Source organism: Heterocephalus glaber, unplaced genomic scaffold (assembly GCF_053883595.1).
Source record: "Heterocephalus glaber isolate CG9 unplaced genomic scaffold, H.glaber_assembly_v1.0 deba00001572, whole genome shotgun sequence".
In the NCBI taxonomy this organism is placed as follows: Eukaryota; Metazoa; Chordata; class Mammalia; order Rodentia; family Bathyergidae; genus Heterocephalus; species Heterocephalus glaber.
Genome location: NW_028258357.1, coordinates 24,256,929 through 24,275,750, shown reverse-complemented (window position 1 = coordinate 24,275,750; position 18,822 = coordinate 24,256,929).

Here is an 18,822-nt window from a genome sequence, read left to right as displayed (position 1 = left end):
CCTGCAGGGTTGTCCGGCTGTGTTTCCGCATATCCGCCTGGCACAGAGCTCTGGGAAACCTTCAGCCTGTAAGTCTTTAGTCCTTTAAACAGATAAAGATCTGCTTAAGAGCAGCCCTAGCGATTGGAAATTTTCACTGAAGAGAGAGAAACAGAGGAGATTAAAAAAAAAAAAAAGGAGAGTTACAAAAAAGGAAGAAGCAGACACCCTAACAAAACCAGAGGCTTCGCCCTCGTTCCAGGCCAGGCCCCAGAGTCTAGGGGCCCCGTGCTGCTTCCCCGCAGCCCCTCGATGCCTGCCCAGCGCCCTCCTCTGGATCTCTGGGTCCTGGCCTGGGGCCAGCACCGAGCACTCCTGCTGCACGTCGGATCTGATGGCCGCTCCAACGGGAGAGCTGGGCTCCAGCACTATTCTTGGGCTGTGGTCGCTACTGAGTGACTGACAGAGAGGCACCAAGGTCACCTTTTGGGCTCTGTAATTGCACTCTGTTCTAACTGTCTGCCTTGTCTCCTGCGTCCAGCCGGGGACTGGACATGGCTTGTACCACCCTGTTTCCCAGCCAGTCACCTTGGGTCCCTCACTAATGCTACTTGGGGTTCCGAGATTCACCAACACACCCCTATTCTGAGCCGCACCTGTGCCTGGGACTGACAGCCTGCTGGGGGCCTTTCTGAAAGCAGTCCCCTGCTTGGCATCTGCATGTTGCTGGGTCTGAAATTCCTGGAGCGGTGCTCCCCCGGCTGCTGGGAATCCGAGTCCTGAGAACACTTCGACATTGGTGCTCAGCCTTCCTTCAGTGCCAGGAGAGACACCCCCCCCCCCCGCCCCCGCCAGTGGGTTACTGCAGCCATCCCACCAGCACGGTCCCATGGAGAGCAGTCTTCTTCGCACTTCCCGGGCTCCCACCCACTGCCATCCTCGGGCTGCTGTGGCTCCTCTGTTCCCCGGGAACCTCAAGGCTAAGAACTGTGTTAGTCTTTACTAAGTGTGGACATTGAGCTTCCTGCAAAGCTTCTGCCTTAAAATAAAAGCTTCTTTTATGCTATGAGCTTAGAGAGGCCATTATAAAAGTACCACCAAGAATAGTTTATCAATCCCTAAGATGCCTGATTTTGAGATGTCCTACTGTGTTAGCCTAAATTTCAGTGAGTGCAGTGTCCATGCTTGGCTACCTTGTGGCTATGGCAGTGTTTACAAAATACAAGAAACTAAAAGTGTGGGCTGGAAGAACTGAGCGTTCAGTTGTCCTACAGAGAGAAATAACCCCAAAAGGCAAAGCTTTGCCTTCAGGCAGGGACACCTTTGGGTTTATTCTAAAGCAGCCATAAGCTCTAACTGGTGAGGCTAGTAGGCCCCAGGGCGCTTTGCTCTGTTGGTTTTGAGCTGAGCTGAAGACCAGAAAGGTGAGTGGCAGGCAGCACCTTGTCAGGCCCCAAGCTGTGGAGGAGAAACGTTTCCAGGTGTTCGGCCCTGCAGGAGTCTGTCCTGCTTACCAGCCTGGACTGGAAGTACCAACATCACCCAGTCGGACCCTCTTTCCCGCCCCTGGACACATTCACTGCGCCCTTGCCCCGTGCCCCAGGCTGCCAGCCCCTTCTCCAGTTAGTGATTCTGATCAGCTTTGCAGGCCTCATGCCCAGCCCCTCTTGACTGACTTTCTGAACCCTCCACAGCTACTCTGCACTGGACACTGGGCGAACAGCCCTCCCAGTGTTGTGTGGACACCAGCGTGCTACCCCCACCCAACTGAAAAACACGCGTTAACAGCCAAGCCTGGTCACACTGGAGAATAAGCTAACATTTGTCTTTCCCATCAAGATCGGCAAAGACCTGCACCTGTCCTCTTCAAAAGATGCCCTGAATTCTCCTGCTTGTGTTTCTATCTTGGGTCTTATAAGGTTCAGTACAAAAAAGAAAGAAAGACTTAGAAAGCTGCTTTGCTGCCATGGAGCTGGAAGCCTTGTGGGCGCAGTGGGCCACCCTGCATGGACAGCAGCACCCCCCAGCTCTCTTCCTGCTTGGCTCAGCGTTGACACCATTTCTACAAAGGACGGTGGTCACCTTGCGTGGCTCAGTGCACTGAAATAATTAGGTGAAAGTTTAGGTGAGGGACAACAGAGCTTTTAAGAATAGATTTGTTTTTCTGCCCCCGGGTCAAAATTTCAGAACTCAGTTGTTGTTCTTTCAGAGCACTATTGGAGAGTTGGGCAAGGACATGGAAACAAAAACAAAACTGAGGTCTGTGGCAGAAGCTTCCAGATAATGCTCCCTTAAGACCTGTGTGATGGGAATGAAACTGTCCTGGGAGCCTTCGAAAAGGGGAGGCCACCCCCAGCTCAACATACTCCAGAATTGAGTTACTTATAAAAGCAAGCATTTTTTTTATCCTTCTTTAAATAATTCAAAAATCTATTGATTTTAGTCCTACTGTGTAAAACTCTGCCCAGCGAGAATTCTGGCCTCTGAATTCCAGACTGACTCTGCCCCCGACACATCGTGTGACGCAGAGCACATATTCATTCGTTCATTTCCAGGTATTTACTGAGGGCCTAGCACGGGCCACAAACTATGAAGGCACCAAGCAAGCAAGTAAAGGAGACATGATATCCACTGTCAAGAGTTCGTGCAGAGTGGGGATCCGGCCCAGCAAGTCAGAAATCACCTTTGACCTGACCCAGGGCCATTTTCCAGGAAACAGTGGCACCAGAGGATTTATGAGGTGAACTGCAGACTGACTGGTGGGAGAGCTGGGGACAGCGAGGGCCAACAGTGTTTCCAAACTTCTGCAGAGGGAACCCCCGACTTCCTGACTCTTAGAGGGGAGACCTGACTTGCTGCCCGCTGCCCACGTGGTGAACAGGCCAAGTCTCCTTCTTGCGCACAGTAAGTGAAGAGGGCCAGCACTGGCCACTGGTGGGACGTTTTCTCCATGGAATGCCAATTCAGAGCCACTTGGGTTCTAGTCTTCTGGCACAGGACGACTGCCATGCGGTGAATCTTAAGAAAGACTCCCTGTTCTGTGTCCACCGATCCATCGCTATGGTTTTGCAACTGGAACATGAGTTCAGACCAAGGAGAAGACAGTTTTGCTCCAAGTGGATGACTCACAGGCTGAGGGTTGATATACCCTTAAATAGTGTGGGTGCTGGGCTGGTGCTGAGAGAGCTTTATGAGTGCTGGAGGGCAGCATTCCCTGCCCTCAGGCTGCTGGTCTGCTGATTTCTTAGCAGCAAACCTTCCCCAAATACGTGGTACGAAGCAGCTAGGATGGTACTTGAATGCACTGAATATACACAGTGGTTGTTCATTCTAGGAATTAATGTCCTTGCATCTGCAATTAGGACTTTGATGGTGGGAGTTCCACGAATCATTGGGGTGATATGAATGCTTGCTGGTGATCACAGAGAGGTACAGGTATAAGTACTTCCTCACATAGTTGAATTTGGAAAAACCATGAAATTGACCATCACAGCCTCATTACCGAAACTGCTTTAAGCCTCATCTCTAAACCAACTCCTAGCCAGGATGCAAGCATCCTGAGTGGAGGTGACTTCACAGAGGTTCTGGTTCAGTAACTTCACCAAGAACCCACATTTCTCCTAATTTTCAACTGTACCATGGTGTTGGCTTTGTCGTTGGTGGAACTATGGCCACAGAGTGGCTACTGCCACTCCAGGGATTGCATGCATACATCACAATGTCCCAAAGAAAGGTAGAGGCCACCTCTTCCACTATCGTCTGTGTCAGACACGCAGTCTTACCGCAAGCTCTCACGTGCCTCTCACATCCCACTGACCAGAACTGCGTTTAGTCGCATCTCTAAACCGGCTGCTGGCCAGGGCGTGTGCCTCGGGGGTGGGTTTGGACTGATGAGAAGGAGCCGGGTGCTGGGGCTGGCGAAGACGGCAGAAGCCCTGCACACTGGCGTGAGAGCCATCTGACATGCTGCTGGGCCCGAGAGTAGGGCTAAGCAGGCCTCTGGGGGCACTTGCAGGACACAGGTGCACACAGCAGGCCAGGCGAGTTTCCTTTTAAACACCCGGCCTGGGCTGAGGGTGATGCAGGAGCAGTTTTGGGAGCTGGGAACCCTGTACCCAGACCCCCTCTAAGACCTCCTCACTGGGGGAGTCCTTTAGGTTACAAATGTGACAAGGCTGGACTATGAAACACTCACATCCGTCGTGGAAATGAGCCCCAAACAAATGAAACAGCTGCAGCAAGGCCCCCTTTTCTCCTCTTTCATTGATTCCCTGGTAAACGGAGGAGGGAGATGTCAAGTGGAAAGGAGACAGACAGTCAAGATGTTCCTGAGATGCAGGCAGGGCCAGAAGAGAAGGGTAGAGACACAGACTCGCACTGGAAACCAGGCTCTCCCCTTCAGCAAACTCGCCGGGAAACCCCGCACTGCGCAGGCATCATGGCCTTGGCAAGGCAGGCTGTAGCTATTTTAGGGGTTTTATCACTGCATTAGGCCCTTGGCTCAACAGAAGCGATAATAATTTATCTCCCAGTTTTACTGATAATTTTTTTCTTTTTTTTGTTTTAATTGACTCAAAATAATTGTGTGTATTTATGGGGTACAGTGTGACAATTCAATTCCAAATGATGACATGCAGTAATCAAGGTAATCAGCATTTCCATCTCCTTAAACAGTCATCATTATTTGTGTCAGGGACCTTCGAGCGCCGCCCTCTAGTTCCCTGCGCAACAGAGCACAGAGCCGCCCGCTCTGCAGCAGAGCACGTAGCTCACTGGCCCCTGGCAGGTCTCTCGGTACCATCGCAGGGCCCTCCATGGCCGCCACGCCCTCCTGGGCCCTAGGAATCACTGTGCCGCTCCCCTTCCATGGCATCGATGTTTTTAACTTGTGCAAATGAGTGCAGAATTGTGGTGCTTGTCCTTCTGCACCTGGCTTGACAACTCCATCCGTGTTGCTGTGAGTAACAGGATTTCTTCTTTTCACGGCCGAGTAACACCCAGTGTTGCTGGATACCATGGTGCCTGCATCCATCCCTCTGTGGATGGACAGCTCCCCTTGGCCTTGTGAGCGTGCTGCAGTGAGCAGGTGCCTCTGGGTTTACCCATTTCCTGTACCAACTCTGCTTTATAATGTTTGAACCATCGCAGCTCTGCAGTTAGGTTTCATGAAGTAACCAGTTAAGTCACGAAGTATATAGCCTTACATTGAAAATAAAACATGAAGCGATGCTAAAATATAAATAATTACTCTTCAAAGTCTTAATTAAAACAACTTTTAAAATTTTAAGTAGAATTTTTGAATGTTGGAACTAAGAGTAGATCACTTTGCACCATCCAGCCAAAATCTCTAATCCAACATCACATGCCACTAGCTACTTCCGGTTAGTTCAGAAACTTCTGATTTTGTTAGTAAGACAAACTGACAGAGAAGGGCAGAGAAGCATCTACAGAGACGCTGGGATGATTACGTGCTTCGAGCAGCCATTCCAAAACAGATGAAAAAGTAATCATACTTGATCGGGGGATTTCTATATCTTTAATAAAATCACAAAGATCGTGAGCACAAAGATTGTCACCTCCACTTTTAGTGTCTTTTGGGGGGCGAGCAAGGCACAGTGAGTATTTCCATAGGGCGGAGCGTGGGTTACCAATGGCAGGAGCCATTTCTGATTAAGCTGGGCAGAAAAGGACATGGGGAAGGGAAGGCAGGTGAGCTCCATGCTAACACCAGCAGGAAGGGCAGGGCTCCGGAGCTGAGACCACAGGAAGGACATGCAGCAGAGCCGATCTGATTGATTTGGAGCCCTCTCCACTGGACAGCTGCACCTGTCTCCCTTGGACCCTATGGCCTCGAGCTGGCCACACTGGATCAAGTGGCCATGTCCTAGGTGCCAGACAAAGGGAACATCTGTCCTTGTCAGCTTCGTTATTGGAGGTGGAACGATATCCCACTTGGGCCTTTATAACAGGGAATTTCACCATAATAGGAAGGATGCTCACATGATTGGTAGTTTAAATAGTCCCTGAAGTCTACCGTCTGGCCATACAATAGCCTCATAACCCTTCTTCCTATATTAAAAAATACTTTAAAAGATTGTTCTCCATTAATATAATGTCTTTTAGCACTGAATATGGGCTATACCATGCTCTTCTCTGAATCCTGTCCATGGTAGGACAGACCCCCTGCCCTCTCCTCCACGACCATAGGGGTACCATCTTGGTTTTCTCACACAGAGTAGACTCCTGTACACCAAACTCATTGATCACTGGAAAGTCCCATGATATCATGGGTGTGGCATGAGAAAGGGCAGTAGAATGGAAGGAATAAGCTCCTTTGGAGTTTAAGTGTTGAGGTGTTCAACACCATTCTGGGACAGTCTTTGTGTGTATGTGTGTGTATACATTTTTTATTTCTTTAATCAGTACATGATTACATTCATCTTGGGTATTCGGTACGTGTACAAAACATATCTTAATTCTTTCTTTTTGGTACCGGGGATCGAACTCGGGCCCTTTCACTTGGTGCAGCAGGCGGCGGAACCACTGTGCTAAATCCCGGCCCTTTAATTCTTTCTTCATTCCCTTCCTTTCCCTTCCCTTGCCCCTCCTTCCATCTCTTAGTGCCTACTCTTTTGCAAAAGATCTCCCTACTTCCTATTTTTTATCTTTTATAAAGAAGTACAAACTTGATTCATTTGTAAGAATGCACCTCAAGACCACAATGTTAAGTGAAATAAAGCAGACTCACAAGCTTAAATGTGGCATGGTTTTCTCTTATATGAGAAATCCAAAATATAAATGAAAAGTCAAATAAAAGATAGTGTGTATACATTTTGGTCAACCAACCACGCCATCGATTAGGCTTCTCACAGCTCTGAGCTAGCACATTTACTCAGTCTCCAGTGTGTGCACTCATATCAAAATCGCCATGTGACAAAGCCTGTTCCACTAAGATTTGAGGTTTGATTGAACTTTCAGCACAGGGCACACTGGGCTGTCCACTTAAAGCAGCAGAGCCCATACACAGCACTGACTTCTTAGCAGGCATTGCCCTTGGGCAAGGGAGTTGCCTTCAAGCCTGAGATAAACAGCTTCATCCAGTGGAGGAATAAGGCAGCTTGACCTAACTCCCCAGGAGAGAATTATTGAGGGCTGGGAGCCCCCAGCACTCTAAATCTTCTCCTCTGTCCCATTCCGACTTGAGGGACCGTTATTTTTGTAATAGCCTAGTTTGTACAAAGCATATGTGGTGCTGCTACGAATTCAAGAGACACTGCTTTCTAACTGAGCCAGGGGATCAAGCTTTTTTTTGTTTTGTTTTCAGCTGCAGTAGATAACTCTACATAACTGCAGTCAGTCAAGGGGCCTAGATTCTGAATTTTGAGCAAAACTGTTGGATATTTGAGGATGTCATCCTATTTCTTCACATTTGCATCCATCGTCTGAATTCCTCATGCTCTTGTAGTTCCAAACGTGGCATGTTCTTCTTACCAAAAGATTTGTTGGCCCCTTCTAGGGAGAGAGTAATCGATCATAAGAACAAATCTGAGCATCAATGGCATAAACTTTATTCAGTGGCCAAAGGATGGAGAAGTAGATGCTTAGCTCACGAGTGAACATCTCAACTCACCTGGAGTTCAATTCGTAGACACAGAGTGACAGAAATGAGGAGATGGGAGAGGCCAACAAGGGAGAGAATTATGGCTTGTATCTAGATGTCCCCCCAAAGCTTCATGAGCTCATAAGTGGGACTTTTTGGAGGTGGCTGGATCATGGGTGTGTGATACTGGGATTAAGGCTGTGTGATAACTAAGTTAGTCCACTGATTGGTTAAGCATAGTTCTAGGTGTGGATAATGGGGGGCCCACCCTGGGTGTGGGTAGCACCAACCTCTAGGCTTGTAGCCTGGATAAAAGGGAAAGGGAGGCTCAATGCTGCTGCTTCCCGCTACCCTGCTGTGGACTGTTTATCCTCTGCAATGCCCCTCTGCCATACTGCCCTACCTTGTAGCCAGCCAAGTAGAGGGCTGAAACTTCTACAGACTGTGAGCCAAAATAAACTTTTCTCCATTTAACTTATGGGTGTTGGGTATTTTGTCCCAGAAACAAGAAATGGACTAAGGCAGGGAGGAATCTTCATATCTTTTCTGAAATAGGTGGAGACTTCTTGGGTCCTAGGTGCCATGTCTTTTCTCCTTCTTTTATGGTCTGGTTGTTTCTGGCCTAGGCAGCTATTAAGTATATTTTTTGGGATGGAAATTTGATTCTATTGAAGGCAGAGGTGGTCTGGAGGTCTGACAGCCAGCTTAGATCTAACCAGTTTTGGCTAGTCGACCTGAAAAAGGACTTATGGCCTTCAGACCTCTGTCCTCAAAGATAAAGACGATTAGAGCAGGGTAGAGATCAGCTTGGAGAGAGGCAGTACATTCTGTAGCAGTCCTACAATTGTTGCATTGTCCTTTTGATTTTCTCTTTCCCATGTTAAGTTTTAAGCTTCTCAGCCTCTTCTTTCCCACCGCAGTATGAACTGATGTGGCCGCATTGCTTAGGGTTTATTCTGATGACAGAGAACTCAAGAAAAAGGTGGAGATAAAATTTCCCTCTTTTCTTCCAGCTATAAAAGAGCAGATATGCTGGTGTGTGCTGACACTGTAAAGACTCAAAAGAGACTTGTAGGGCCTGGAATTAAGCTCAATGGTTCCGCCACCTGCCTTGCAAGTGCAAGGACCGGAATTCAATCCCCGGTACCAAAACAAATAAACAAACAAACAAACAAAACAAATCAAAGGAGTCTTGTAAACCACTCAGACTTGAGATTGTTGCAGTGGCCTGAGAAAGTCACCTTTGATCTCCAATAAAGCTCCCACTGTCTTTGCTGCTTTAATTGTTTTCTGCCTATATGTAATATAAAGAGTGACACTGTCACTTTATAAAGGCTACAGGTACTTGAAAGGCTTCTTTGAAAAACCAAAAGCATTTCGGTGGCCTTTCCTCTTAATCTCACATGCATGGAGGTAAAATAAATTTAAAAATTTTTTTGGCTCTGTTGGATTTCTTAAAGCATGTCAGACTATTTCAATGATTTCTTTCACACTGCAGCAGTGACCATTCTTGGTGACCACCAAATACCTGAGTCTGCCAAGTAAGTCTCACAGCTCCAATTAGGCCAGGAATGACAACAGATTATTCCCTTTCCCCTAATGGTCGACAGTCGCCTGCAACCCACTTGTTAGCTCTGAATTCTGTACCAACAACTGTTCTTGGTTGTAAACATGAGGCAAAAATTATTCTATTGGAAGGTTACTGCAGAGCCTCCAGAATGAATTAGTGGAAGCCATAGAAAATCCAGCTTAAGCCAAGGAAGAAATTAAAGGAAGCTAAGGCAGGGAAACAGTCTGCTCATGGCTCCTGGAGAGCCTGGGTGGGATGCTATGGCACTGTCATCCCTGGGAAGTCCTTGCTGCTGCTCCAGATTTGTACTTTCCCCACAGCCCCAGGGACTATCAATAATTGATGCTTTATGTCTGCACTACTCTTTCAAATGTCAAAATCCTTGCTGGGGACAGATTAGCTTAGCCCTGGTCAACGCTCACATGCTAGCTGCCACATTGCATTGAGAGGGAACATCTGCCCCATCGTGGAAATTTGGCATTTGTTTTCCTTTGCATACCCTGTGATGGCTGAGTAACCCACCCTCTCCAGCGGGTCCACCTTCCCACGGCGTCTGAAACATCCTTTCTCCAGGTTCATCCGCAGCCTGGTATGGACCTGTGGCCTCAGCTTCAGCCACCAGGGGAGACAGCATCGGGAAGGAGGCTCCGGGGGCCACTGGTGACTCCTTGGTGGGGCTGCTGGATGCAAGTGAGTCCCACAAGTGGCACTGAGCCGTGTTCCTAATGGCACCTGGCAGCAGGCAGCATGCGCTTCCCTACCAGGCCAGCTCCCAGGTTGGTTTGGGCCACTCTCCCTAACCCCGGCAGCTTCCTGGGATCACTATGTCAGTCCTCTTCTGCTTTGTCACCCAGAGTCAACTTCTGTTGTCCACAGTCCAGAGCTCTGGCTGATGGTGTATATCCTGCTTTGGTTCCTGTATTAGAAGTTGGGGCCCTGCCTCCCCTAACACGGAAATAAAGGGAACCCCTTCTTCTTCCAATAGGATATTCATACTTGGCTAGAAGAAAAGACACATTAATAAATACCATGATGATATTTTCACATATATTATGTCCAACCCTCACCATGATCTCTACATTTACTATGACTATCTCTACTATAATGAGCAAGTAAATTGAGACTCAGAGATAAAGCAACAAATCTGAAGTCACAGACACAAGCATGCAGCAGAGCTGCTCCCAGTCCCTTCCAGTTTTGATTCCCAGCACACATTCCAAGCCAGATCTTTCTAATTCCCAACTCTTGTTGATTTCCACTATGACACATCTTTTCATTAACCGAAAGTCTAAAGACAATACGCAACAAAAACCCAACATTAGCAACAACAAACCCTTTCCTCTGAGAAAGCATGTTATTGTTAGTGATGTACTTTGAGAGACTTTTCCAGAAAGAGGCTTTACATAGAAACATTCCACATGGCGGCAGACAGTGGCCTCTCCATAAACCTCACAATGACCACGGAGGAGAGATCCCCACAGTGCGATCTTGGGCAGGAGAGCATCATATGTAACTGTCTGAAGGGTCTGACGCCTCTGGCTGTAGCTCCAGCCACAAGGTCTGGGCGACTCCCTTAACCCCTCAGAACTTCATGTTCTTCCTCTGAAAAGCAAGGACAATAATAGAACCATCTCCCTTGTCATGAGGGTTGAAAGAAGAAATGCATGCAAAGCACTTAGGGAGCACAGCATCCAAGATAGATTAAATGCTCGAGGAAGGCTGGCTGCCATTATCCTTGGATGACCTTTGATCAAAGGCGAAGGCATTCTGTGAAGAAGCCAGATGGCCAGCACTGGGAGACTCGGATGGATACAGCCCAGGCTGGTCCCACTGGGTCTCGTGTCTCCACCAGAGTAAAGCACAGCCAAGCTGTGTTTTATTTTTTTTCACCCGGAGAGAAAATAACATTCATCCTCCCTAATTCACAAAGTCATTAAGGGGACACAATAAGATAATGTATGTGCACAAAAAGCACTGGAAGAAAAAAGTTAAGTGCCATAAAATTGCAAGGAATTGTTATCCTTGAGACTGGTATTGTTTTTGGAAAGCTTTCACCCTGGTAAATAATAAGACTCACCTTTGAAGGCCCTTTAAATATGTAGGGCTCAAATACATGACCCAAAGAAGAAAAGGGCTTGGGATTTAAATTAGTCTGGCAAAAGAGAGCCAAGCAGGGTGATTTCATTATTTTTTGTAATTTGAATATTGCTTCCCCTGGGAGGGTTGTGGCAAAATCATGTTCTCTACCAAGGTCTAAACAACAGGAAATTCATTTCAAATGCACTAGAAGAGAATAGGTGAGCTCTAAGAAATACCTGCAGGCATTTTATTGGAAGGATCAAAGATGTCTCAGGTAGGTGCTAACACTTGAATGGCTGAGGCCCTCAAGAATGAGAAGTCCAGGTAATGCTTTAGATGAATAAAAAGGGCAAATGGTTTGTAAAGTAAGAACATGGCTTTTATTCTGAAGGTGAACTGGGCTTGGTCACAGATCACCCAAAATGAAGCCTCAGCTAATAAGAGGTGGTTCCATCCATGATTACTGAAAGGTCATCCCTTCTCCATTGGGAGACAGATATAAGAGGGCAGGAAGAGCAGAGGAGACCAGCTCAATTTAGAAATTTACAGTCCAACATGGCTGGGGGTATCACAACCCCCAACTTGAAACTATACTACAAAGCTACTGTGATAAAAACAGCATGGTACTGGCAAAGAAACAGACCTGAGGATCAGTGGAATAGATTAGAAGATGAGAAACAACTCCAGACATACTCATCTTCAACAAAGGAGCCAACCACCCTCATTGGAGGAAAGATAGCCTATTTAATAAATGGTGTTGGAAAAACTGGATTTCAACATGCCAAAGATTAAAACTAGACCCATACCTATCACCATGCACTAAACTAAGATTGAAGTGGATTAAAGATCTAAATATTAAGACAGAAACACTAAACTTGCTGGAAGATAAGTTAGGTAGAACTCTTGAAGACATTTGGCATAGGAAAAGACTTTATGAACAAAATCTCAGTAGCACGAGAACTAGCACAAAGAATCAACAACTGGGATCTCATCTTATTAAAAAGCTTCTGAATTGTAAGAGAAACCACCAACAGAGCTAACAGACAACCTACAATGTGGGAAAAAATTTTTAGCAGCTGTACCTCAGACAAAGGACTACTATCTAGAATATATAAAGAACTTAAAAAATCAGACCCTCCCCAAATTCAAAAACCCAATTCAAAAATGGGCATCTGAAATGAACAGACATTTCTCAAACAAAGAAGTAAAAGCAGCAAATAAATATATGAAAAAATGTTCAACATCACTGGTCATTCAAGAGATGCAGATGAGAACAACCCTGAGATTCCACCTCACCCCACAAAGAATGGCTGCTATCAAGAAATCAACCAATAACAAATGCTGGTGGGGTTGTGGGGAGAAAGGAACCCTTCTCCATTGTTGGTGGGAGTACAGACTGGTGCAACCACTGTGGAAATCAGTATGGAGATACCTCAAAGAACTAGGACTAGAGGTCCCACTTGACCCAGCTATTCCCCTGCTGGATATCTTCCAAAAAGAATTAAAAGAATCATACCACAGTGATATATGTGCACCCATGTTTATAGTGGCACAGTTTGCAATAGTTAAAGCTTGGAAACAGCCCAAGTGCCCATCAACTGGAGGCTGGTTAAAGAAGATGGGTTTTTTTTTTAATGGAGTACTACTCAGCCATAAAGAACGAGAAACTAGAGACATTTATAGCTAAATGGATCCATACTGAGGCCATACTCATAAGTGAAATAAATAGGACACACGTGTAAATACTGAATAGTTTCTCTAGTGTGAGAAACTGAAAGTGTAAATAAGGATGAAAATGATTAAAATGAATAATTGATAATTTGAAATAGGAAGAAAAGGTCCGAAAGGGTAGGGGTGGTGGGAGGGGAACAGGAAAGGAAAGGAGGGAAAGGAAAAATTTTGAGAAAAGAAAAAAAGGGGAAGAAAAAAGAAACTTAAGAGTCCAAGAGGTGTGGCCAGTTTTCATATCATCCTGTGCTGAGGACAGGCTTTCCCAGGCCGAGATTCCAGCAAAGGGTACCCGAGGAGGTTCGACAGGTCCCTCACTCAGGGTTAGAGTCATGCAGCTGGAGGGCACCGGATGGCCCAGTGGAAAAGGCTGAGCTGGGTTCCCACGTATCCTTAACACAGGCAGAGGCGAGATTGAAGGACAAACAGCACTTGGCTGGAGGACGTCCTGGCACTGTGCGTACTCGGGTTAGCATCGATGTGGGCTCCATTCAATGGGACCACGCTGGAATTTGGCAGTACATTTATTCATCCCTCATTGATTCCCTGACTACCCCAAACAGCTCTTCACGTCCCACTCTCTCCAGACTCTCCCTCCCACTCGGGGAGCTCCAGCCACACTGGCAGTCAGTCACTTGGTCACGCCCAGTTCTCACGCCTCAGGACACACAGTTCCTTCTGGCTGAACATGCTCCTCCTGACTTTCCGTGGCTTCCATCTCTTCCTGACTAAGCTTCCTGAATGCCAACTCAGGTTTCCCAGCTCAGGATCTGTCCTTTGACTGCAGTCCTTGCCCCGAGTAACCTTACGCGTGCATTCAGTGTTCCTTTGCTTAATCTTCGTCTCTCTTACCACATGAGGCTCTCTGCTGAAGACCAAGGCTGTCTTTTCTGTTTCTTAGGTGCTTGTCTGGAAGAGCGGCCCTCAATTCATGCTAGTTGAGTGAGCTGTCTCCGTTACACAGTTTCCACAACTTTCAGATGGGCTTCATGTTGGGCAGGAAAAGTGAAGTCATCCTCAGGTGAGTCTCCATGGAGGGGTGGTTCCAAAGTGACAGTCTAGCTAGGCTAATCTGCAGGCTGTGCTGTCTGTTCCAAGTCTGTCTTCCTGGCCCCGTGCAAGTGGACAACTGTCCCTAGACAAAGAAGCAGCACCTGCACCCCGTGTTCCCTGCAGCTCCAGTTGGCTTCAGCTGGGAAGGTGGAGTATGGATTTTTGTCGTTGTTGGGTTTTTTTGGTACTGGGGATTGAACTTGGGTCCATGAGCTTGCGAGGCAGGCGGCGGAACCCCTGAGCTAAAGCCCTGGCCCTGGAGTATGGATTTTTCACTAAAATGACTCCGACAAGCAGAGGTCACTGCTCAGGAGCAAATGCTCCAGATCCTCAGTGCAATGAATGATTAGCAGGCCCTCTCTCCTCATAAGCAGGCAGAGCTTTGGCCAAGCCCATGTGGCCACTCATGATTTCTTGCTAAGCACTCAGCCCATGTGGTCGAACAGCAAGAAGCAGCTGCACAGCACAATAACATGGCCAAGTGGGCTTCCAGTTGAGTCAGGATTTCCACCGACGCTGCATTGTCTGAAACGCGTGGGCAGCCTTGCCCACAGAGCTCCGACGTCCTGCCCCGGGAGAGACTCTGCGTTCTGGCCCAGCAGAGTCCAGAAGGTGTAGTCCCACTGGCAGGGCAGAAGAGGGAAGCGCAGCGAGGGGAAGGCATGGAAACGTGAATTTCACACACTCCACTTGTTCAAAGCATCTGAGAGCCAGATGGCGGGACAGAGAGGTTTAACTATGTTCTGCAAAGCTGCTCACAATGCAAGACAGCTTTGGGCCAGAGCTATTTGTGCGTATCAAACTTCCGTCCAGCTGCAGATCTGGAAAAACAGCTCAGAACTACCAGTCTGAGAACTGGGCTGCGGGAAATCCATCAACCCAGTGAGTTAGTAAACACTAGGTGTGAGTGGATTTGTCCTTAGATGGGGATAAATGAGCAAGAAACAGCCAGTAAAGAACACTGCAGAATAAGGAAAAGGAAAGAATACCCTAAAGATTCAGGGCAAAAGGAATTCCCTCAAAGTGGTCTACTACAGGAAATAAGGTAATATTTCAGAGTCTGCTTGACATCAATAAAACTGAAGCAGAAAGGCCGAGATGTCAAGACAAAGAAAATGAAATTAAAATGGAGACAGATGACATAAATAAAGATTGTAAGGAAGGGAATGAAAAACGAATTGGAAATAGAAAAATTAAAGTCGACAATGTATCAGTAAAAAGTGGCAGGGAACATATGGAAAATGGGGTCAGTGAATGGGAGAAGAACCAGGTGGCCCCGCCCAAAGGCCACCTGGATGACGAGGGTCTCAACCACGTGCTGGGAGGTGAGGTTTGTGTCGGACATCTGGGAACGGGACATGAGAGATTCTTCTGCGCCTTTCTGCTTTCTCTCTTTGCCCACTGGCCGAGCTGCAAGCAACCTTTAAAAAGCCTTTTAGCTTTGGTCTAGGGCCTGGAAGCCATCTCTGACCCTTTGTTATGGTCTCTTTGATTTGTCCCCCATTTATAGGGGCAATGTGGCATGGTGGCGAAGGGAACAGATTCTAGCGGTACTGCCACTCGCAGCCCAGCCTGCTCTCTGTCCTGGTTGTGTGGCCCATGCAGGGTCACAATGATGCTACCACAGGAACTGCCTCCTCACAGGGTACGTATGCTCAGATGAGCTGCTGTGTGAGCACGTGCGGCAGATTGTGCGTCCACGGACAGTCATCACTCAGAGATGCTGCCAGACCTAGGTCCTCCTCTCTCCTCAGGCCTGTTAATACTTCAGGGTCCACACTTCCCTGGAGGCTTTGCAGCAGAGCTCTGCTCTTTGGGTTTTCTCTTGGCCCCCTTTTCTGGAGGGCACAGAGAAGTCCCAGCTTTTCCTCTTGGCTACTCTGCAAATGCCAGGCTGGGGCTAACATCCTGGAGCATCAAATCAGAATGACTGGCATTTTTGGAAAGGAACTAAAATGAATAGGAAAGAGTACACAGAAGTTAATAAAAAATATGCTCAGATTTACTTTGTGGAAGCCATCCAGTTAGTAATTGAACACCAGGAGAGCTGAGAATTGGGAAGTAGTGGCCAGGCAGGCAGGTTTTGCAATATTCCAGCTGAAGGACAAGGGTCAGAGCTAAGTTAAGGCAGCAGTGGTGTGCAGAAAGCAGAAGGAATGGGTTTGAAAGCTATTTTGAGGGTAGGAAACATAGTGGTGGGTGACTGAGGGAAAGCAGTGGTTGAAGTCCACACATGGTTAAGAGCTTTCCTCTGTCTCTACTTGACTGAGGGCCACCGAACAAATCAGAGCTGTGTTTTTATTAAATCCACAGTGGGCAGCATAGTAGCCAACACACAGTAGGGATACCGGTTCTCTTTGTCAAATAGTTCTAGGCCTACCCTAGCTTTCCAGTCTCTGGTCCTTTACGTAGATGCTTCATGTTGGCCAGTGACACCCACCACTGACCATCTCTGCTGTTTCCACAACATTCCCTCCCTTCGCATATGGTGTCTTGACACATCTTCCTGGCCAGCGCCTCCACTTCCTTAGGTGAACCATGGTGGTGTCTCTCCTAGTTCTTGGCACTGCCAACTGGGGGCATGGCTTGAGGACACCTAGTGCCCACTCTGCATTTATTTAACTCCGCAAGACCCCTCAGCTCATCAGAGCCAACGCTGTCTCCTAAACTGGATCTGAAGAGTCTCAAGTGTGGAACCATCCGCATTTCTCGAAGTCTGCTCTCTCCGCTGCTCCCAGCCCACCAGCCTGCACAGGACATACTCGAATCTCCAATTTGAGACTTGGATTTGGAGGTTATCCACACAGAGATCATTAGTCCAGATCCCCCAGTTGTGAGCACGACACACTGAAGTCAAATACACAGAAATCAAAGCCAGAGGCCCCAGTTCCTTGGGGAAGACAGGGGCTGCAACAGGAGCCTTGACTCATCAGTACTTGCTGGGTCAAGTTCACGGCAGAATGTAGATCTGCCAGAGCGAAAGCCAAGTCTCCCACAGTGGAGACATGGGTAGAGATCGCAACCCAACAGGCTGGCTCTCAGGACTCAGCCCAGACTCAGCAGGGAGCTGGGAGGATAGTCAGGCCAAGGGAAGCGGCCACTGGAAGAGCGACCACAGATGGGCGCTGGGGGCTGGCAGCAGGAGCTTGACGCTCTTGGAATATCCAAGGTCTCTGTTCACAGCAAGCAGAAAACAGCAGATGATTCCAGACGGAATTTCACTCTCCAGGAGAGGGAGCTCCCTGTACCCTTCCAGGACTGGTTGCAGCTTCGCCCAGGACCCAGGATAGGGAGGATCTCTTGGCAGCAGTCTCCTGTTTCCTATTGGTCAGGATGATTTCGAATGCAAGTAAGAGAAAGCCCAACTAAAATGTAAACTGTGGTGCTTTTTTCTTTTGTTTTTTTGTTTTGTTTGGTACTGGGGATCAAACTTGGGACCTTGTGCTTGCAAGGCAGGTGCAGGAACCACTGAGCTAAATCCCCGGCAGTAAACCGTGACTAGGTAATTTATTAAAAAATGTTGCCTTACACTTTTGGAGGCTGTGAAGTCCAAGACAGAGGTTCGGGCAGATTCACTGTCTGGGAGGTCTTGTCACGTCTTCACATGGCAGAGGGGAGCGTGCTGTGTGCTCTGATGCCAGGAGGCTGGAACAGTGCGTCCTCACAGGGCAGAAGAGCAGGACTGCACCCACTCCTGCATGACTTTGTGTAAGGGCCATTATCCCATGCATCTGGGCCCTGGCCTCCTGGTGTAGTCACCTCCTCGAAGTCCTACCTCGAAGTACAATCATGTGGGGGATTAAGTTTCAACACAAAAGTGAGGCGGAAGGATTCCAGTCACAGCATTCTGCTTTCTGGAGTTACTTCCAATTAATCTTCCCTCCTCCAAATCCTCAAACCAGGGTTTGCCTTTTGAGGGATCTTAATCAACACAGTCCTCTTACGATGGGAAATGGAGGAAAGGATGCTGCCAACTACCAATGAATGTCTTCTGTATCCCACTGTGACTGTCATTGCAATGTCATCTTGAACAGATTAGGAAATGCCCATGAGGTCAGTAAAGCACACTTCTGGATGTGTTTGGAGGGGTCAGGGGTTGTGGCCTTAGGTCTCTATATGGTCCCTGCCCCTTTCTCTCAGGTGCTGTTACATGCTCTGCTTCTAGGCTGCTATGACCTAAGCATCTTTCCTCCTCCACACTCTTCTGCCATGATGTTCCTGCCTCGGAACCAACCGACCATGGACTGAGCCCCCTGAAACCATGAACCAAATTAAACCTCCTCCTTTGAGTTGTGGGTGTCAGGTGTTAGGAATGGGAAAGTAACTCATACTCCTACTAGGATATAGTCAGAGGCAGAAACTGGTTAAAAAGCAGACTCTCAGGCCCCACCCCAGACTTACTGAAGCTGCTTCTGCAATTCAGCAAGTTCCCCAGGCGATCTTCCTGTGCATTCTGGTCTGAGATGTCTTGGGCTAGAGTTCTCTTAAATACAGGGGAGGAAAAAGAAGGGTAAAAACTGTAAAAAGATCTATGCAACTGTAACTGCCTTTCTTTAAACAGAGCTTCTCACCTGCAAGCTCCAAAAGGTGTACACTATCATTTTCCATTTCAGGACGCTGGTGCCTTTACCCACGTTGGAATTCTTTTTTTACTTCTGTCTGGGGGTCTCACGCCCACAAGCTCGAGGTCCCCTTCCTTCGTGGGGGCCAGGACCTGAGAGGAAGAGCTCACTTTGCCTTTTAGGTCGACCTCTTTCGAATTGAATTTTTCCTCCCTGCCTCCCCAGTTCAGTGTTTTATGATAAGGTGATCA